This window comes from Hipposideros armiger, unplaced genomic scaffold (genome assembly GCF_001890085.2).
Source record: "Hipposideros armiger isolate ML-2016 unplaced genomic scaffold, ASM189008v1 scaffold_89, whole genome shotgun sequence".
NCBI lineage: Eukaryota > Metazoa > Chordata > Mammalia > Chiroptera > Hipposideridae > Hipposideros > Hipposideros armiger.
In genome coordinates, this window is record NW_017731439.1 from 795,514 (window position 1) to 818,462 (window position 22,949).

Sequence of the window (22,949 nt, forward strand, 5' to 3'; positions counted from 1 at the left end):
CCCATGGTCGTCTCGACTTTGAAGCAGCTCCAGTGACCACAGGCAGACGCAGGCATTCAGGGGCTGATGAGCAGGGAAGTCTAAAGGGAAGCCTGAGGCGGGGTAATGTTTAAAGAAATCCAAGAGCAGAACCAAAACGAGGAGAGAGGCTGGAGGCGGGCGGACAACTAGAGACTGAGGTGGGACCGGAGACCAGAGAGAAGATGAGGGGCGGCTGTGCGTCCTCAGCGGAGCCGGAGCCGGAGTTGTGGAGGCCCCATCCTCACACTGTCTTGTGGCGGGGTCACCCTCACGTTCCATTCGCACGGTGCAGCTAGCCCCATCCTGTCCACCGACTTGCTGTGAGAGCAGCTAATAAGTTGGGCTGGCCGGGAGGGGACCGCGGTCACCCTCCTGGAGCCCGATGGAGGTGAGGGAGGAAGTCAGAGTTCCCTTCAGAGGAGGCCGTGAAGGATTGGGATGAAGGAGGCCGAGAGCAGGAGCAGGACCCGAGCCCCATCTCCCTCTGCTCATCTCCCTGCTGAGCTCAGGCCCTGGCTACCGGCCTCTTATATACCCCTACCCTTCTGCTCGCTAGGCCAATCCCGCTCCACTCGGGGAGGGGGTCACAATGGGACCCTGTGACGTCGCTGCAGCCCAGCCCCACAGCAATTCCTTCTTGTGAAATGCCCTTAGAGCTGCCCCTGCCCTACTCCGTCCCAGAAGGACTCATCCAGCTACAGTCCTTCCTTCTACTCTTACCTTCCTCTCACCTCATCCCACCCCCATCAGTCCAGTGTCACTCAGAATGTGTCCCAAGTGTGTAGGAGAAAAAAAACTGAGGCTCAGAAAGTGTGACAGCCTCACTTCACAGCATCAGGTCGAAGCCCACAAGCCGTTGACCCCAGAACTCTGAGCCTGGAGGCGGTCTCGGCCTGCTGCTGCGGTGAAAGGAAGTGGAGATGAGCCCTCCACAAGGCCTGTGCGCAGAAGCCCTGGGGGCAGGGCGGAGAGTTGCCCCGCCCCCTCTCTTCTGACCCCGCCTCTTGAGCATGTGACCTGGCCATTCTAAAACACTTTCCAGCGCTGGATGCTTGGGGTTACCATGGTGACAGAAAACCAGGCTCTACTGTCTGGTCCACCTTTGCCAGGATATCACAGGCCCCCAATCTATGTCAGCAAGAGTGATAGTCCAGATGTGCAGGTGTGATGATGAGGGAGGAGGAAAAATGCAGCCTCAGGAAGGCGAGAGGTGTGGCTCTGTGATCAGTGACTCTCAGCCAGGACCTGGGGTAGTAGCGACGATGGGAAAAGAGGGGCTGGGGGTGTCTCTGTTATCCAGCAGCTCTGCAAAACAGACACCAAGAACAGACGTTTAAACCTGTAAGGATTTTTATTATGTGAAAAGAACATGAGGGAACTGTGAGAGCTGGGAGAGCCGACAGAAGTCTACGTGGGTCTCCCAATGGGGCAAAGAGGGGAAGATGGGTGGGAGCGCAGTAGTAGACTGCGGTTCAGTTTGAGAAATCCGCAGAGCCTCCAGGGCGTCTTGGAAACAAGGACGGTCAACAGAGAAGTTCCGGGTCTCCTGGCAAGCAGTCTGACTTCGATCCCCACCACACTCCCTCACTGGAGGAGAGCTGGTGGCTCAGCGCAAATGCCCAGGTGGACATGGAGAGCAGCAGCCAGGCTTGGTCAGCTATGCCTTCGTGTGTAGAGGGTGGCTCCAGAGACTCAGGTGCAGAGATTAGGGACTGCAGAAAGAAGCATGGCTGAGAGAGCCCAGGGGTTCCTATGCCCCCCGTGTCCAAAGCTAGGGTCAGCACAGGGAACGCTAACTAGTTTTCTGGAAAGTTCTAGGAAGCACTAAAAGATTTTTCTGCTGATGGGATGGTTCTAGAAGGGAGCAGGCATTTGCAAAAGAAGTGAAGAAGCCAGAAAATCCATCAGATATGCATATGGTTGATGTGGTCAAATATCCGAATATATAAAATATTCTGGACACAACAATGGCTTAAACAAGGTAGAAATGTATTTCTCATTCACACAAACATTTGGACAGATTATCCACATTTGGTATGACACTCCACGCTGTCAGGGACTCTGGTTTCTTCTACTGTTGCTGCTCACTTGTGGCCTTGACCTCTTGTCCAATATGGCAGCATCTACGTTCCAGGTAACAAGATAAAGAAGAGGACAAAGAAGAAGAGCAAAAGATATATTGCTCCTGCTCATTAAAGAAGAGGCAATACTCCCACTTGTTTCATGGCTGGATTTTATTTTATTTTTTTTTATTTTTTATTTTTTATTTATTTATTTTTTTAGCTGAGCCATCCTGCTACCTGTTGGCAGCTCAGCGGCTGCTCAGCTCGGGCTGGACTCGAACTGCTGTTGCTCAGAGCTCAAACTCTTGAGCGAGCTCTTAACCAACTGAGCCACTCGGCTGGCCCTTATGGCTGGATTTTAAACATATTACTTCTCCCAGACACTAGGGAGGTTGAGAAATACAGTCTTCATTTTGGGTAGCCATGTGTCCAGCCACAAGTTAGGGGATATAACACAATGGAAGAAAGGGTGACTACTGGAGATGAATTAGAATAGCCTAGGCTATGCTGTGTTACAAATAAATCCTAACATTTCGGTGGCTTCACTAAAGTTTATTTCTCACGCAGGAAACTAGGTTGATAGATGCTCCACCATCTCTCAGCTGATTCACCTAGAACCCAGTGCTTCCAAGACAGCTGTAACAAGAAAAGAAAAAGCATGCAGAGAGGACACTGGCTCCTAAATGCCTCAGCCCACAAGTAACATAAGCAAATTTTGTTCTCAACCCCTTAACCAGAACTAGTCATATGGCCTCCACCTCATTAACAGGGAGCTGGGAAATGTGGAGAAGCATTTGATTATTATCAATGACCAATAGCTATTTCTGCCATAGGGGTTAAAACCGTGAAGTTCAGTTTAAAAAATTGTATATGTGTCTATGCCTATACAATGATTAATTGCTACCACAAGTTGAAGTTTGATGGAACTCTTTCTCAGTATATAACGTGCCTTTCTTCTTCCCAAACTGCCTTGTACGTGGCTCAAAGCCTCAGTTTCCTTCTAGTCCTGACTGTTGATTTTCTCTGGGTATTCAGTCTTGAAGAGAAGCCATGGGAGCTGGTGCTAGATTTTTCCCTCTGACACAGAGGAGGCCTTCTTTTAAACAACAATAAAAATAGCCCTCCATTTATGTTGCTGTTTTTTCCCTCTTTGTCTCTTCTATTGAAGGAACCAGTTAAACAAAGTATGTGCTTTCGGCGCCTGGTCTGAGCTCACTTTAAGATTTAACCAACCCTTTGAACCTGCAGCATAACTGTTTCATAATGTCAAGTTAATATATTGAGATTAGCTCAAACCCCCCATTCCCAAGGGTGGTTTTGTTTAAAGGAGAGTTGTAATTGAATTTCTAAATAACTGCCAAGCTTTCAAGGTACCAAAATAAACATTATCCAAACAGAAACTTACCCTGGAGTCTTTGGTTAACTTACGTGTACTTTAAGAAACGGGAGGCTTTTGTTTTAAAAAGTGAGACCTCTCTGATATACCTTTAAAAATTAATCACCACCATCCCCCATTTTTGAATGCCTAGATTTACAAATTAAGTGAATTGGCAGCTGATATAGTCACTGAAACAGTTTTCTTTGCTTTATAGGAAGTGTCTTTCAATCTCCTTTAACCCCTGAGCTCTTTTATTTCTCAACTAAATATTTTCATGGTTGCTCACTGACTGCAAAATAAAGCACAAATTCTCTAGCTTGGAATCCAACACTCTGTGTGATCTATCTCCAACTTAATTTTCAGGGCTTAGCTCCAAATACAGAACCCTCCCCCCTTTCATCTAGGCATGCACCCTACTCATCCATCATATCCCACAGTTCACCTTTTGCAAATGTGTTTGACACTTTCTACTTGGGTATTTGTTGATGCTACTTCCTCAACCTGGAATGCTTTTCACCCCAAATCCATCCATCAAAATACCACCCCAATAAGGAACCTCTCTTCTAGTTTCCTCTCAATTGCACTAAATGTCACCTTTGTGTTTCACAGAACTTGGGGACATATTTATAGTTCTACTTCCCTCAACCTGTCTTGTACCTGAATAATTTCTGCCCAGCTGCTACTTGAGATCATACATTCCTTAAAGCCAGGAAGCATGCTTCCTGTTTTTCTTGCCTCCTTTGTACCATGAACATTTATTGAGTACCTACTAAGTGCCTGGCAGTGTGCTAGAGGCTCTGAGAATTACAAATCAAGCACAGATTAGACCCTTAAGCATTCCACAGCAAAAATTGGATGCAATATTGAAGAAGGGGGGGAGATAGAGTAAAGAATGAGGTTAGAGATAGCAATAAAATATGCAATACACATAGAGAGTTATAGTATCTTATGGACAATGAAGTATGGCATACTGGTGTGTGAACTTAATTTTTGAAAAATGAAGGTGAGATTGAAAGTTAAAACACCAGCTTGTGTGACAGTGCCAACGGTTAAAGGACAAAATGTTTCTCTAATTGCAGCAATAAACATCCAGGGAATGGTGTGGCATGAAGTAATTGCACATTCAATGGTTATTGCAAATATTTTTTTGCGAATTTCTTCAGAGATTATTGCAGAAATTGGATGAGATAATCTGGAGGAAGTGTGGTTTGTTTTGGACAATGTAAGCCTCCACAAAACCCAGGAGGTATGTGAACTTGTTGGTCAGACAAGATATACTTTATTATTTCTACCACCATACTCTCCAATGATGAACCTCATTGAAGAGTTTTTTCAAAAATTAAGTTCTGCGCAAGAAATATTTTGGCTGATCCATCAAACCATGAACATTTAGTAGATGTTATTAATCATTCTCTTACAACTATTACTCCTACAGATTGTCGTAATTACTTTATGAATATGTATATGAAATTACCACGAGCAGTGGCAGGAGAACCATTATAAATGAAGCTATAAGTAAATAAGTATTTCTGATGTTAAATATAAGCATTTTATGTTTATTATTAAATACATGCCATAAATATTTAATTTTAACAATAACTTAACATTGGATTTATTTTTATTACAAAGATTAAGAAAACATTTTTGTGGAAAAATTTGACCTGAAAAAGAATGAATTTGATTTGCAAAAGGGTGAATTTGATTTGCAAAAGGGTGAATTTGGAGTGCAAAACCTATAGAGTACAAAGAGAGTTTAAAAGGAGAGGATGCTGCCATCAGCTTGGAAGAAGCATCTTGGAGGAGCCCGACTAGGAATTTGGACATTCATGGACAAGAAGAAATGATGTGTAAGGTGGAGGAGAACAGCACGAGCAAAATCAAGGAAGTGGGGAGGTTTAGTGACACTCGATGGAGAGAATAGATTTTTTTAGAAATAACTTTTTATTTTTCAGTTACAGTTGACATACAATATTATATTAGTTTCATGTGTACAACATTGTAATTAGACATTTATATAACTTACAAAGTGATCACCCCGATAAATCTAGTACTCATCTGACACCATACATAGTTATTATAGTATTATTGACTATATTTACTATACCCTACATCCCCATGACTATTTTGTAGCTACCAATTTGTACTTCTTTTTTTTTTTTTTAAGATGTTTTTGTTTTAAAATTGGGGAATTGGAGGATGGGAATAGCGCTGGGGAATTGGGGGAAGGGGAACAGACAAGTTGTTGTCCTTTTGTTCTTCAGTCTAGTTGTGGAGGATGTTGCTTCACTGGTCCAAGTTGGCACCATCATTGCACTCTTCCTGGGCAAGGCAGATCAGTCGGCCGCTGCTGGCTGCTCACGCTGGCTGCTGGCTACACATGGTAGCCCATGGCAACCCACTGCAGCAATGGCTGCATCCTACGCCGTCGCCAGCGACTCATGGCAGCCCAGCTCCAGGTTGAGCTGTTGTTCAGCATCTTAGCTGTATAGGGCAGTGTCACTGACCCTCATATGTGGGATCCGAACCGGGGCCGTCTGGTGTCCCAAGCCAGCTCTTAACCAACGCGCCACTCGGCTGACCCCAATTTGTACTTCTTAATCTCTTCTCCTTTTTCACCAATTCTCCCAACCCCCCTCCCATCTGGCAACCATCAAAATGTTCTCTGTATCTATGAGTCTGCTTCTGTTTGTTGTTGTTGTTCATTTATTTTGTTCTTTAGATTCCACATATAAGTGAAATCACATGGCATTTGTCTTTCTCTGTCTGATATACTCCATTCAGCACAATACCTTCTAGGTCCATCCATGTTGTTGCAGATGGCAAGATTTCATTCTCTTTTATGGTTGAGTAATATTCCATTGTATATAATGCACTACCTCTTCTTTATCCATTCATTCATTCATGGACACCCAGGTTGCTTCCATATCTTAGCTATTGTAAAAAAAGTTTTGCAATCTCAGGGTTGGAAATATTAATAGCAATAGAGGTGAGTTGAGAAAGAAGACCTGGTGTTGCCTGGGTGATTTTTCTCTGCCCTAAGCACTCTATTTGTATCATCATGTTGTTTAATCCCTTGATCCACCCTAGGAGGTTGAGCAACTCCCCAAGTTCACAGAGCTACCAAAAGCAGCGCCACAGTGGGAGTTCAGGCACCCACCAAGGTGAAGCTGCCCCAGGCTGCCACGTCTGCTGTCAGAGACTTCTCCAAGCTCTTCACCCTGCTCTTTTCCAACCCCATCTCCCCGTTCTCCCACTCAGACAACTTCATTTTGATCTCAGCCCCCAGGCTTGGCTCTGCCTGGGAAGGTCTGCCACACACATCTGTGTTTTGTCTGCAAGAAAGCACCAAGTTCACTCTCAATCACATACATGTAAAATAAAAACACGTGTACTCACCCACACCATACGCATATGAGTATGTATTAACAGACACATTTATCTGCACGTGCACAAGAGCACAGCTCTCCATGTATAAGCAGGCATGGATATGTATGCATGCACACGTGGGAGGGGACTACATAAGGGTGTGAAGACCAGGAGGCAGGGGTCCTTCTGAACCATCTTGGAGACTGGCTACCATAGGTAGCCTACCACTGTCCTGCTTGGTTATTATACTTTCAAAAGTATAAATCAGATCAATCCATTCATCTACACAGATCCTTTCTGATCTGACCCCGCATTACCTCTCTGATTTCCCCTTCCTTTTGTTCATTCCACTCCAGCCGATCTGCTCCTCACTGAATAGGCCAAGCATACTTGTACCCCAGGGCCTTTGCAATGATGGTGCCCTCTGTGCAGGATATATTTCTCCAATTATTTACATTGCTAACTCCTCGCTTCAAGTAATTGCTCAGTGTAATCTTCCTGAAGAGACCTACCCTGATCACCTTTACACTGTAACAGTCCTCTTTCTCCCAGCGCTCCTAATCCCACTTCCCTGCTCTACTTTTCCATTTTTCCATGATGTAATTATGATGACTGTTTCTTGCCCATCCCCCTCACTGGAATATGAGCTGCATCAGGGCAAGAATGTTAATCTTTGTTCACTGTTGCATCTTCAGCACTTAGAACATAACACTGCCTGGAACAAAGCAGATGCTCATTAAATATTTGTTGAATGGATGAATTCACAAACTCTGATTAGTTATATGAATGAAGTGGCTGAATACATTTTGGGCAATAAAAAGAATTGGAGATGAATTTTTTGACCCTGTGTTCAGAATAACCTCTTCTGACACATTTCAGATCCTTGTGGGAGAAAAAAATAGAAATTGCCCACTGGTGTTCCCAGGAAGATATCAAAGGTGAAAAAAAAAAAAAGAAAGAAAGAAAAAGATTACTACAGTCTCATGAAGGTGGATGTGGAACTTCCTTATTGGACTGCACACCTCTTTTGACTGAAGGTTTAATGGTTAAGCTCAGGATGTTGAGAGAACAGAAAGGGGAGGGAGTGATGTGGCTGTCCGACTTGAAATGGTTTCCTTCCTTGTGATACACATCCAGCTTCTCTCTGCCTCTGTATTTACCCTATCCAAGGGCACAAGGAAGTCTGGTTGCTAAATTTGGGACGATTGAACTGGGCTTGCTCAGTTCAGTAACTCCAGTTTTCCTCTGGGGAGAGAGTTTGCTTGCAGGTAGCAGTTCTGCTCTGCTCCTTTGGGCCATAAGTCTTAGCCCCATCTCTCTACTCACATGGGGAGACCTGACCTAGCAACCTGGCATAGATAAGTCCGTCTTTTTCTGCAATTCAGTTAACAGGCCTATTTCATAATAAACTGTACTCTCCAATACTTAGCTTTTATACGTCATAAGGGTGGTATTTCTGGCCACTCCTTTGTCTTCATTTTCAAAATTATTGAGAACTCAGGAAGGGGGGAAGGGTGCAATGGATGAGCCTCTTAAAAAACCACCAGTATTTTGCTTTCATCATATTGGCTAGAACGTGTGCACAGTGTGGCTATTCTGGCTACAAGGGAAGATGAGAAAGTGCTTATTTGGCTTTCCCAGCCTCTATATTGGAAGGCAGCAAAAGAGAAAGACTTGGAATGGCGGTTAAGTCAGCTGTACCTGTCAGAGAAGTTATCAAGAGCTTTGTTCCTGAGACCAGCAGCATTAGGGTCACCTGGGAGAGTGTTAGAAATACAGACTACTGGGCCCTACTCCAGACCTCCTGAGTGAGAGACTGCACTTTAACAAGATTTCCAGATTATTCATATGCACATTAACGTTTAAAAAGCACGACCTACGAGTAGATCAGGAGTCTGCAAACTACAGCCTGTGGCCCAAATCCAGCCTGTGTTTGTAAATAAAGTTTTATTGGAATACAGATATGAGCACATGTTTATGTATTGTCTGTGTCTGCCTCTGCATTGCAATGCCAACGTGAGCAGTTGTGACAGAGACCACATGGCCTAAAGAGCATAAAATACAATATTAACTATCTGACCATCCACAGAAAAAGTTTGCCATTTCCTGGTCTGGATCAAGTTGAGAGCTGAAAGCACAGCTTAGTTGACAATGTCAGGGAGAGATTTGACAAAGAAAAGACAAAAATGAATTTTTCTCCAGTATGAGAAAAACAGGAGTGTATTGAAGGGTAAGAGGTTAGAGCCACAGAGGGAGACACTGTAGGGAAGAAAGGCAGCAAGAGATGCTGGGAGAGGAGCAGGTTGGAGTCAAAGATGCAGGTTAGATCCTGAGGAAAGGATGGAAGGATGGAGGTTGGGCGAAAATCCAGGTATAGTAATACCTTGGTTTGCAAGCATAATTCGTTCAGGAAACAAACTACTTGTATTGCAAGACATTGCTCGTTTACCACCTTAAAATGTATTAGAAACGTTTGATCGTTTGTGGAACACTCGCAAATGATGCTACTTGCAATCCAAGGTTTTATTGTAATTGTTTAGGTGAAAAAGAGGGGAGTTGACAGACTCTTGGTTGGGTTGCCTTGGCAGTTTGAATTTCCCACAATGCCTCACATACAACAGAACATTGGGTGAGCACCAATCAATGTTGTGTGAATTTAAAAAGCTTCTGCTCAGCATCTACACTGAGGTTCTCCACAAAGCACTTTGCTTTCAAACTCTAGGACTGTGTGCCTTCACACAAGCCCTGTGGGATATGGAGGGGCCTGAATAGTCTTATTCCCACTCCACAGCTGGGAAATTGTGGCCAAGAGAAGGTCACTGGCTATCCCGAGGTCACCAAGCCTGGAGGCTTCCTCAGCTGGGGCTGTAACTCGGGCCTCTCTACCCAAGACCTTTCTCCTATGGAGGCTGTATGAGAAATGCAGAGTTGGGGGGATGGGGGTAGGGGCTGGTTTTTTCACCCAGGAGAACTTGCTGGTAGTTTACGTTGGCTGTGAAGGGACTTCAGTTATCTTTTTCAACAAATCAAAACTCGACTTGAGGTTTTTAGTGGAGGTCTCTGATTTTGCGATACCTGTGCCCAAAAGCGAGGGTAGCATTTCTGTACCAAACTGAGCTTTTGCTGGAATGTGAGGTGGGGTGGGAGCCAGAAAGAGAGCGGGTGAGACTTTCTGCCAAATGCCTGGGCCTCAGGGAAACTAGAGTTGACAGGAAGGGAGGACGCCAGGGCAGTCTTCATGGCCCTTCTCCTTTTCTGGGGCCCATCCTCCCCCTCCCTCCTCTTTCCCAAACATCCTTTGACTTCAACTGTTTCCCCAGCTGCCTGAGGCCTGTTCCCCAGGGCCTAGGCTCTGGTGCACACTCTGACCATCTTCATTCCTCTTCCCAGGCCCCATCTAAACGTCCCTGGGCTGGGTCCCACCTCCTCAGAAACACTTCCTGAAACACCCATCTGTGTCGACTGCCTGCCTGGGTTCCCTGAAAGCAGAGCCTGAACGTGCTTGGATGCAGGTGGCTTATTTTGGAGACAATCCCAGTAAGGAGGACTTGAGGAGGTGGGAGGGGCATGAAGGAAGGAGGAAAAGCCATACAAAGTTGTGTTACCAACGTTGCTCTTGTGGGTAATGGTGCCTCATCCCACCAGGACCCCAATAAACACGCATAAATCTTCCAGAACTGTCCATACAAAGGGCAGGAGGTGGGAGCACTTACCCCTCAGTTTCTGACTCCTGCTTGCCAGGGATTATTCCTGGGAGTCTTGACTCCCCCCAAACATCTGGACTGCACTTGCCCACAGGAAGAGGAGACTTCCGGAGGCTCTGTCAAAGTCCCTGAGGTGTAAAAGTGGAGGGGGTGGGGTGTGTGCTCAAGGTAGGGCCCTGACAATGTTTGTCCGAGCTTGTATAGAGCTGTCCGCTATAGCTGAGGCTGAGATCAAAGATGGGCAAGAGGATGTGATATGAGCACTACAAGTACGTCCACTTAGAAGCTGTGTGGTAGAGGCATACGAATTTAGAATAGTTTCATCTTCCTGGTGAAATGAACCTTGCATCAATACCCACTAAGCCCATCTATTTCCAGGAAGATTACCTTGAACTATATAGGGTTTCATATTAAGCAATATAACTTTGAAGGAAGGAGGAAAAGCCATACAAAGTTGTGTTACCCACGTTGCTCTTGTGGGTAATGGTGCTTCATCCCACCAGGACCCCAATAAATACGCAGAAATCTTCCAGAGCTGTCCATACAAAGGGCAGGAGGTTGCTGTTTGCCTGGGGGTATTTATTTCCATCCTTTTCCTGCCAATATTTCTGTGCCTTATGTATTTGCTGTAAATAATATGTTGTTGGGTTGGAAAAGAATCCAGCTTTGTTTTTTATTATTTTTTTTTATTATTACTTTTTTTGTGGCTTAAATTGGGATTTATTTTCTCTCTGTCATAATGAAAAGTGCAGAGATTGGAAGTTCAGACTGTCAGGAAGCCTCCACAGCTTTGTTTTTTTTTTAAAGATTTTTTTTTTTAATTGGGGAATTGGGGGGATGGGAACAGTGCTGGGGAATTGGGGGAAGGGGAACAGACAAGTTGCTGTCCTTTTGTTCTTCAGTCTAGTTGTGGAGGACGTTGCTTCACTGGCCCAAGTTGGCACCATCATTGCGCTCTTCCCGGGCGAGGCAGATCAGTCGCTGGCTTCTGGACAGCCGCTCACTGCGGCTGCTGGCCGCTCACGCTGGCTGCTGGCTACACACGGTAGCCCATGGCAACCCACTGCCACAGGGGCTGCAGCCTATGCCATCGCTGGTGACTCACGGCAGCCCAGCTCCAGGTTGAGCTGTTGTTCAGCATCTTAGCTGTGGAAGGCAGTGTCACTGACCCTCATATGTGGGATCCCAACCGGGGCCCTCTGGCGTCCCAAGCCAGTTCTTAACCAACGTGCCACTCGGCTGGCCCCAGCTTTGTTTTTTAATAAGAGCTTTTGTTTTTAATTTATTTTTTTATTTAAAAAGTTTTTTCAATTACAGCTGACATACTATATTATGTTAGTTTCAGATGTGCAGCATAGTGATTAGACATTTATATAACTTATGAAGTGATCACCCCAATAAGAAATAAGAGCTTTTTATCTTATATTCATTTATTATTATATTATATTCATTTATTTGTATAATTGCATTTTTCAACCATTTTATTTTAGATATTTTATTTATTCCACTTATTTCATCTCCTCCTTGTCAACTTTTGAGTTGGTAGAGGTTTTTATTTCCCCTTATTCCACTTTTTTTCTTCTCAGTTTTGAGGTTATATTCTTTTAACCTTGTTATAGAAATTTTAACATGCATATTGACTGCAATGAAATCTCAAATTAATAAAAAATTTTACCTTCCTTCTGAGCAATGTAGTAATCTTTGAGAAGTTAATTGATACCTGCCTCCTGACTTATTTGTGATATTTGTCCAGAGTTCTAGTTCTGTATTATTTGGCACACAACTCAGGTATTATTATGATTATTGTTTCATACATTAATCCCTGTTTAGATTTTCTCCCATTTTTCTTTCATTCTTCTTGTGCTCGTTACTTCTCGCATCTCAGACTTTCCTCCCGGGACCGTGTTCCTTCTTCCGGAAGTATGTCCGTGAGAAGTGCTTTCAGTGAGGGTCTGTGGTAGTGCCTGCACTAAGCTCATTTTATCCGGATAGCCTCATTGTGCCTTCCTTTTTTACTATAGCATTATAATTAAAATTTTAAAAAATATATTTTGGGATATGTATGACTCGTTTCTCCTTCTTCCTGATCTATTCATTACTTTGTCATTTTACACACTTTTTTTCTTTCACATGTATTTCAGAAGCAGCTTGTCAGGTTCTCTAAAAAAGAAATATCATTTTGGGGCTTTGGTTGGAAGTGAACTGAATGTAGAGATCAATTTGGGAAAGAACTGCCGTCAGTATTGAGTCTTTCTGCATCTGTGGGTTCTATGAAATCTGGCTATAGGTTGAGCCCACCTGTGTCTCTCCATCTCTATAGATAGGCCTTTTTATGTCCCAATATGTTCTTTTTCTTTGAAATGTCTTGCACATTTCTTCTTAGATTTATTCCTAGGGAATCACTGACTTTTTTCCTTTTTTGTTACTATCATAAATGGGAGCTTTTTAAAAAAACATTATACTTTGTAATTTTCTATTTAGTTTTGTTCATGTAGAAGAAAGCTTTTGAGTTTCATGTATTGATCTTGTGTTTGGTCATTTACTGAATTCTTGTGTTAGTCCAAAAAGGTTTTTGGCAGACTTACAGTTTTTAGATGAACAACTTGCACTGTTGTAAATAAGGACACTTTTCTCTCTTTTCTACCAGTATTTATACCTCTTATTTTTTTTCTTGTTTTATTCATTGTCTAGGACCTATTATTCCAAAAAATCCCCTAAGGCTAGCATCTTTGTCTTGTTCCTGACTTTTATGTGACTATTTCTAATGTTTTATTATTTAGTGTGATGCTTGTTTCAGGTTTCTTATAGAATTTTTATATTTCTTTATTTTTTTAGACTGAGGAAGCCTGCTCCTACTATTAGCTTACCACAGTTCACAGATAGTTATATAATAATGTATGGGCGTGTGTTTTAGATCAGAGGCCAGTGTTGAATTTTACCGAAGGCCTTTTCTGCATTGTATCAGTCATCTATTGCCATAATATTGTGTAACAACCACCCCTGTACTTAGTAGATTAGTACAATACTTATATTTCTCACTCACACATTTTGTGGGTTGACGAAGATTTGGCTAATCTAGTTTGGCTGTGGCTTGTAAGTTTCACGCTGAATCTAGGACTGTTCCAAATGTCAATGGGAAGATGAAGACAAAGATCAGGGTGATGCTTCTACAAGTCAGTGAGCACCAAAGATGGCTGGCAAACCACTACAAGCTGGGGTGACAAGCACAGAACAAATTCTTCCTCACAGGTCTCAGAAAAAACCAACTTGCTGATACTTTTGATCTTGGACTTCTAGCTTCCAGAACTGTGAGGCAAAAAAAAATTGTGTTGTTTAAGTCATCTAATTTGTGTTACTTATGGCAGCCCTAGAAAGCTATTACAGCCCCTTCCCCAAAATAATCATGTTGGCAAATGCTTGCGAACATTTGCTCACTCCTTGTGTCTATAAATTCTCAGCTTGGAGGACTGTTAAACTTTTACTTCTGTAGAGTTTTTGGTTGATGTTGCTTCTGATCTTTTTTTCCCTTCATCGATTTGATACTATAATCAACTTTCTAGTCAATATTTTTAGTCGAGTGATGCCAGTCTTATTTTCCAGTCTTGTTCAACATCGCATATATTTTTCTGTCATTCTTGCAGTTTGGGGCCTTCTATGTCCCTGCACCAATTTTGATAGAGATATTATAACTCCGTTTTATGTATGAAAACTATGATGCTGGAGGGTAAATTACTTGTCTCCAATCATATAACCATTAGACAGAAAAGTAGGAACTGGAGCTCTGGCACCCCAATTCCTAAGTCAACATGTTTCATGGCCAACAATGGAAGATTATTTGTCTGGTATGAAATTCTATCAGATTAGTAGAGTCTACCTAAAATAATGTGTTAAGAATGGCTCTGAGGCCTCGTCCAAGTTCAATCCTGATCAATTAGAGATGTCTGCCATGGGTTTGGGAGGGACAAATGGCAGCAGAGTGTCAGGAACTTGTTTTGTCTGCACTAGATCTTGTCAGTTCTCAAAATTTTGGCACATGCTTTCAAGACTTCAATTTGAAAAAATGCAGTAGAACCCCCACAAGATTAATTTGTATTAAAAAGGATTAATCAGTAAAGTGGAGTAAAATGTGCTTTTAAAAAATGTCTTGTAATCCAGTTTAAAAAAAAATGGAGGTGGCAGTGGTATAGAGTGAGAAGTGAGGGCATGAGCTAAGTGGTTTTAAAGTGCAGACAACGTTTTTTACTCAATCTTTTTTTCTTATAGTATGTGGTTGTTTTGGATCAGAGAAAAGTATTTTGGATCACTCTTACTCCCACATTCCTCCATCAGTGTTTTCATTTCTCTAGAAGACTTGCCTCTCCTGACCACTGAATAGAGCTAAATAACTAACTGGTCAGAATGGCTGCATGTGCTTCAATAATTAACTCTTCTTTCAGCTTTACTCAGGATTTTCATTATAAGACACTCTTATAAGAAGTGAGAGAGCTTAGTCCTGCTTCTCACGCATCCATTACCCCTTCCTATCTTCTTCACTTCTCCCATCTTCTTTCAAGCCTTGTCGACAGAGAGTCAGGTTATCCTGTAAAAAAAGGAATACTTTGAGAAGATAAGGGTCTACTGAGTAGAATTTGGGGGTCATAAAACTTCTAAATGGTTTGGAGATCTCTTGTGGGATGGGAAGGGGATGGATTTTGAAGTCAGCTTCCTTAGGGTTCAAATCCTGATTCTGTCATTTACTTTCTAGGTGAACTTGCACAATTTGTTTAATGTCTTTGACCTCAGTTTTCCCTCCAATGTAATGAGGATATAAGAAGGGTTCCTAGTCCCAGTTCCAACATGTGTGGGGGTGGAGGCTTTCCCACACCAACAAGCAATTCTCAGACACCAGCAGGTGTCCTGACACTATCTACCCGGAGATAGAATCAGGTTCCATAGGTAAAGAGTTCCGTTCCACAAGACCGCCTCCCACTTCAAACACCAGTTGCAAGTTCAGGTTTTTACCTGGGCTTAACTCAAGAAAACCTGTTTACTTCCTAGATTACCAGTTTATTACAAAGATATTAAAGGATACAAATCAACAGCCTGATGAAAAGATACATAGGGCAAGGTCCTAAACGAAGTATAAAAGGCCATTGAGTTGTCTTCTGGGTTTTATAGAGGCTTCTTAAGTAGTCATAATTGACTAAGTCATGGGCAATTGACAGTTGATTCAAGCTTAAACCCCTCTCCCCTCCTGGGAAATCAGGGTGTGGGACTGAAAATTCCAATCCTCTAATCACTTGGTTGGCTTCATTGGCAACTAGCCCCCACCTTTGGGTGGGGTCCAAAAAGTCACCTCATTAACATAGCAAGAGACACCATTGTTCCTCTCATCACTTAGGAAATTTCAAGGGGTTTGGGAGTGGTGAGCCAGAACTGTGGATGAAGACCAAATATATCTGAGAAATATATTTCAGTCATTTGAAAAACTAAATATATATATTCTATAAATCACAATATCACAGGATACAATGGGGATAAACATTCCTATTTGTAGACTGGTTTTAATGGAAAAACATTATGATGGATATAAAGAACATAAGACAATATTCATTCATTCATTCATTCATTCATTCATTCAGAGCATGTTTATGGAAGGCCTGCTATGTGTTAGGCTCTGGGAAAGCAAAGTAAATAAGAAAAGTAAATGGTTTCTGCTCATGATGTTCTCAAAGTCTGGTGGGAGGGACACACATATTCCACCAATTCCAAGGGTCATGTGCCAAGGTCATGGGCCAGTGGGTACACAGGGTGCTGCCTCACATGGGGAAAGGAGTGGTCATGGGGAACTCGCCTGAAGATAAATCTGAAAAGCTGAAGCTTGAAAGACAGAGGTGCTTTTCAATTTTAAGAAGTGCTTTTCAGGTGACAGGAGAGGAGAAGCCACCAAAGCTGGAGTTTTCCCTTCACTGTGAAGCAGTGATGTCTCGTGGGAAATGCTAACTTTCTGCTCTGCTCCATTCCTGGGGACTTGGAATTGGAGCCATCCCTAAGGGGTGGGTCCCCTGAGACATAGCCCTTCTCTGTGTGAAGGAATGGTGTTATCTGCTGGATGAGATAAAGCGACAGCATGTTGACAGTTGACAGAACCAGTTCCCCTTCAACCTCAGGACTTATGTGGTGGGTCCCACAGGGGCTGTTCCTGGGGAGGGAGGGAGCAGGAGGACTAGGGGCACAACACCTTCCAGGGGAGGTGAAGAGATATAGCTAAGGCCTCCCTGAAGACGCCTGCTGTTCCCTGTTTATATTTAGCCAATAAATGAGATGTGCTTGTGGAAGGTGGGTGTAAATTATTATTTATTGCTTTGTAGAGAACTCCCACACAGGGTTCTCAGGCAAGCGGAAGCTTTGCAAAGAATTTCTGGCAGTAGCAAGGTATGGCTTTTATTTCCAGTGGGCTAAATGGAACACTTTGCCTCTAATGTTTGTCAACGTGTCACCATTAAAAGGGAAAACAAAATTGGTGGATGGTTTCTGGCCAAATGTGTTTCATTAGTTAAGATAGATTTACTGAGCACCCACTCTGTGCTAAACGCTGAGGGTCTAGTGGTAGCCAAGTCAGATGTAGTTTTTATGGAAGCAGTAAGACAGATGATTAATATTTAATAACATTTGGGGGTATGGGTCCAAGAATTACACCCTCTCCCATCTGGGTTCTGATGTTGGAGGGTCATGATACAAATGAAAACCAAAGCCTTATTAGTGATTGGGAAATACCCAGTAGTCCACCAAATTCAGACTCTCTGGTATCAGACAGATTGGAGAAACTGGATCAGCTCTGAAGGCAAGTAGAGCCTTCTTGTCTCTCTCCAAATCTAGGCCTTGGGACTTACCTATGCAGAAGAAAATCCCAAGCTTTCTTATCCAACTTGGCTCAGACCTGTTGCCAGCAAATTAGAGAACAAAAGACTGGGAGAGATAGGTTAGTGTAGCCTTTTGTTACAATGACTCTGCACCCTAGCAAAATGTGTCTCCAACAACATTCTAAACACCTGAACTTCCTAAACTCCTATAAGTTGTTTGCAGAAATGGCCCCAATTCTCTACCACACCCTTTGTCATGTGACTGACAGCTTATCCCAACAAGTGTAGTCTCTTTCCTTTCCCCTTGAATGTGGGCTGGCCTTGTGACCCACTTTGGCCAATACAGTCTAGTTGAAGTGGTGGCATGCTAAAATGTATCATGATTTTTTCGACAACCCAATAGTTTAGCATAAGCCTCGAGAAGCCTTGTGCACCTGCACTCTCGCTATTGGAAGCCTGCTGCCACCCTGTGAACAAGCCCAGGCTAGCCTACTGGTGGATGAGAGAACAGAAGATGGAAGCCAGGCCCCAGGTAGGTGAGAGAGCCCAGCTGAGATCAGGAATGACATTCTCAGCCCACAACTGTTGGCAGGTGCATGAGCAGCTGAGCCCAGATCAGCAGAAACACCCAGCGGGCCCATAGAGTTGTGAGCCATAATCAATGGTTGTTGACTTAATTTACTACATTTTTTATTTTTTAGAAGGAAGGGGGGAATTTAGGCAGCAAAAGCAGCCTGATACCTTTTGTATAGAGCTGCATCTCAATAGGGAGAGTCTAAGAGGTTAGAAGTGTTCTTTTCCATGGTTCTCACATGAGGATGAGAGCAAAACCCCCAAAGCTATGAGCAAAGTGGGGGGAAAACTGTCCCCTTCCTTTCTGAAATGAGAAAATGTTTATTGGCTATTCGAAAGGAACAGTAGCGGAAGGCAGAAAGTAGCAAGGAGTCCTTAACCTAATTTAGGGGTTGAGGAAGGCCTCCCTGAGATGTGAAAGATGAAGAATTTGCACAACTAGGAGGTAGATCGGGAGCAACTCAGCAAGCTGTGTGGAGGCCCAAAGGTGTGAGTGAGCCTTGCATCCTCAAAACTCTAAAAGCTTAGGATGAGTGGCTGGTGAAGATCAAGAATCTGAGTGATGAGACACAGGGGTAAGACTGGAGAAACAGCAGGGGCTGATAATGTGTCAGCTGGAGGGGCTTGGAATCTATCCTAGGAACAACAGGAAGATGCTAGAAATTTTGAAGTATGGGAAGGATTTGAGTGCAAGTATTTATCTGAGAGGTGATCCCAGTAACTACTGGTAGGAGACTGGGGAAGTGAGATAGAGGAAGGAAGGCAGCTGAAGGTGGGTTACCAGCCAGTTACCACTGTGGGCTCAGTCCACTTGTCATGCCAAGGCTCAGTTCCTGGTAGATGAATGCAGGATCCGGTGAGGCCGAAGAGGAACAAAAACGGAGCCACAGATAAGGGGTTCATACCACTATATTATGTCCTTGATGACGGCCGTTCGAGACACGAGAAGGAAACTTCCATCAACACCCCAACAAGGGGTCTTCCTGTAACACAGTCTCACTGGTGGCTGGTGGAGACACTGGAAGTAGGATCCGCAGGATCGACACCACCCACAACACCTGGGCTTGCTAATGCAGTTATATACAAAACAGTAGTGGCTAATGGCCAACTGGTTACAGCTGATGGCCAATTAGTTACATGAGTGCTTGCATGTGTGGGTTACATAACCAAGCCAGCACCTTTCCACGTGAGGCCCAGAGCCTGGAAACTGCTCTCCTGGGCCTTTCCCTACACACTGCAAGCTCTGCAAACCATGTCTTGCAGGTAACCCTCTGGGGACAGGGAGCAGGTGTGTGTGTGCCACCCCCTTCAGTACTGGATGAGTACTGCTCCTGGGGGAAGGGTGTAGATGGCTTCACATCCAAGTATGCCCATGTGGGCAACGCAGACCTGGTGGCCAGAAGAACCCTCAGGCAAAGAGCCACAGAAGCTGGCTGCTGGGGTCGGTAGGTGTGCACTGAAGTGGTCAGGGTGAGAGGATAAGGGCAGGATGTGAGCATTAAGTGGCCCCTAAATGGGCACACCAAGCCTGAGTGGTCTAGGTGGGGCAGTGAGTTCCAAGGAACAGAGTTGTTACATCCCACAGCACCCACCAGTCTGCACCTATTCCCCCCTGTATACCTCTGTTTCGGAACTTAGTACACTGTAATCATTTATTCATTGCTAAGTCTTCCCACTATTTATATGGGACTCTGTCCTTCCCTTAAACACCTATTGGGCCCTGAGTATATACAAGGCATTGTAAGTGCTGGCAGTAGAGATAATCCAGGTGGTGTTCCTGGCTCAAAGAGCTGTGTGTGGTTTAGTTACGGGAGATATGTTCATCATTTAGTAAGTATGAGAATAATTTATATGTCTTCTGATAGAAACACTATGTAGATATAGAAACATATATATATATATATATATATATATATATATACATATATGTGGCACTATGGGACATAAAGGAGAGAGTGACAACGTTACCTGCTCTGTGGAGTGGTGGTCAGGGAATGCTTCACAAGGTGGTGATGTGAATGAGCACCAGATGCTGTATTCTGGGTGGCCGAGGAGTGCGTGTGAGGGAAGGGGAGTCGAATGCCATGCGCAGGAACCATCACGGGCAACAGCATGATGCTTGCGGACAGCTGCAGGTGTCTGGCTTGCCGGTGCCAGGGATTTCACAGGGCGTTGTAGTGGAAGCCAAGGCTGAGGTCAAAGGATTGAACAGAGAGCGGTCCCATGGCTCCTGGAAGGCTCACATACTATGCTATGAGATTTGACATTTATCCTAAATTATTATTATTTTTTTTGGCAGGGGGGTGGGTGGTTGGTTGGTTTGGGCTATCTTTTATTCAATTTTAAGGCACCAAGTGAGGACAATCCTGTGATCTAACTTCAACCCACTGTTTATGGTGAACATTTATTATTCTTTTTGACTTTTTAGAATCTGAACATACTTTCTATATTTGGACAGTACTCCACTTTATGGGGACTTCCCCACTTGGAGGAGACAGAACAGCCGCCTGCCATAGACGCTGAGGATGTCAGACATGCGTTTTCCCAGTGAAGCCTCCCTAACTTCTTTTGCAGCTACAGGTGGGCACAGGAAGGCCCCCGAGTTTGAATTGGGAGCTGGTGACACAAGGGAGCAACACAAGAGCCATGGGACTCTCTCTGGCAGCAACGACTGTTGCAGAGAAATCAGGCCCCAGGGGTGGGCAGGACAGTAATAGAGGCCATTGTGTCCAATGCTGTGTGCTGCAGTGTCTAGTGCTCAGTGACTGTGGCGGAGATGTCCTCGCTGGGCTGAGGGCTTCCCAGCTGGCTCACCAGCTCATTTGACATTTCTGTGAGCACACAATCCCCCTGTGATAAATTTCATTTCTGCTAGATAATCCAGAGTTGATTTCTTTTGCTTACAACTGAGAATTCTGACGGATATCTCATCTTTCCCCAGAGTCTTTCACAGCAGATGTTTTAATACCAAAGTCAAAATTTGGTTGACATTTATCTCTGTGTCATTATCCAGTTGGTTTTGGTTGTCCCATGTTTTTGGATCATTTTAAAATAAATTTTTTATTACATTTATTGGGGGTGATATTGGTTAGTAAAATTGTATAGGTTTCAAGTATACAATTCTATAACACATTCATCTATATATTGCATTGTGTGTTGCCCACCCAGAGTCAGTTCTCCTCCTATCACCATATATTTTACCCCTTTTACCCTCTTCTACCACCCGATCTTGATTTTGTCCCCAGGGCATGAGCCTCCTGTCCCTGCTTGGGGCCATCCATAGGAGATGCTATGCCTGACCACTAGGTCTTCATTATGCAGGTTGAAACCTGACCGGGTAGTGCATGTATATGTAGTTCTGCCTTCATTGTTTGACATTAAACCAAATTCACAGAAAGAGCAAGTTGTGGCCAGAGCTGAAGATGTGTAGTTTTCCCGGGGATCAACACTTTATCTGTGATTCGTCAGGCTTCGCTGTGCAGTAGGATGGCTGAGCTCTGGCTTTTTGGGAATCTATCTGATACCACTGAAACTTTCCTTAATAGAACAGAGGTGAAGAAAACAAAACCCAAACCAGAGGAGGTAGTGATGGCAATGCCTCCCATTGGTCTAGAATGGAGAAATGTCCCAGCATAAGCTCAGGGTACGAAGCCTTTATAGCCCAGTTTTCTTCTGATCACCTGATGGACCACTGTGGCATTTAAGCAGCTTAGTCAGCCAGGGTCATTGGAGTGTGTGTGTGTGTGTGTGTGTGTGTGTGTGTGTGTGTTCTCTGTTCCTTTGTTCTCTGCCATCTTTACCCCTTTCCAAGTCCAAGAGTCTGACAGACTGCAAGCTTAATTTATCTAGGGCTTGACATCATCGAAATAAAATTGTAGCTTGTGAGGATATGGACAACTTCTGGTTCTGGGCACAGTATTATATATATTAACTTCAACATATGAGGCTGCCTATGGCCACATAAGGGCCGCTGTCTCTTATTAGCATCAATATAATAGGGCTGCCTAATTAATAAAACCTACAGTCAAATAGTTAAAGTAGTAGAGTCAGCATATACACTAGTAATTTCCAGGATCAATAATTTTGGGTTCACTAATTTGCACAGAGCAAGGGTACATACAGTGGCACCCCTAGGGAAACCAATCCCAGAGAGGGAGCTTCCTCCAGAGTGTACAAGTCTTAAGGTTCTGTAGTTTGGTGGCACTGCTTCCACTCCAGTGGTGCTGCTGTCCCTCTGCTCTCTGAACACTTGAAGGTCAAGTGTTGGCTGCAGACTGTGGACCTCACTCTGACAAGAACCCTGGGAAGGATTCAATCTTTGGTGATGCCTAGGCTTCCAGGGAGACAGAGCATCCATACTTTCAAGGAAACTACTGGGCCATCACAGAGGCTCAAGTAGTGTGACCTTCTAGCCCTGCCCCAAAGAAATAAGTAGGTGTGTGGTGGGGGGAGTGATGGTGGATATTGATAAGGTTTAGTCTGGCTAGATTAGACAATTTTATATTGGATAATCCTCTCTGGTTGAATAATTTCATAACTAATGTAAATAATTTAGAAAGGCTTCCCCTGGTTCATTTCTAATGATGGTCAAAGCCAAGAAAGACTGAAGGCCATGCTGTTTTTTCTGGAAGCCTTCAAATGCCCGTAGCTTTGACCCAAAGCAAATGTCTGGAGCTTCTTATACATTGATTAGTCAATCCTAAAGTTTACAGCTAATTAGAAAGCAAAATAACAACACTGTTGCTCCAAAACAAGCCAGTCTCTCTTGTCACAAGGGTTTACATACTCGTATTCTTATTCTGTCTGTCTTGGGTCCTCCCTTGGGGGGAGGGGGGGATTGTGCGTGACTGGAGACTGGCAAGTCTAAAATCTGATTGGCTAGGCTAGCAGGTTGGAGGCTCAGGGAGTGGTTGCAGTTTGAATCCAAAGGCAGTCTGCTGGCAGAATTTCTTCCTGTTCAGGGGACGTCAGTCATTGTTCTATTAAGGACTTCAACTGAATG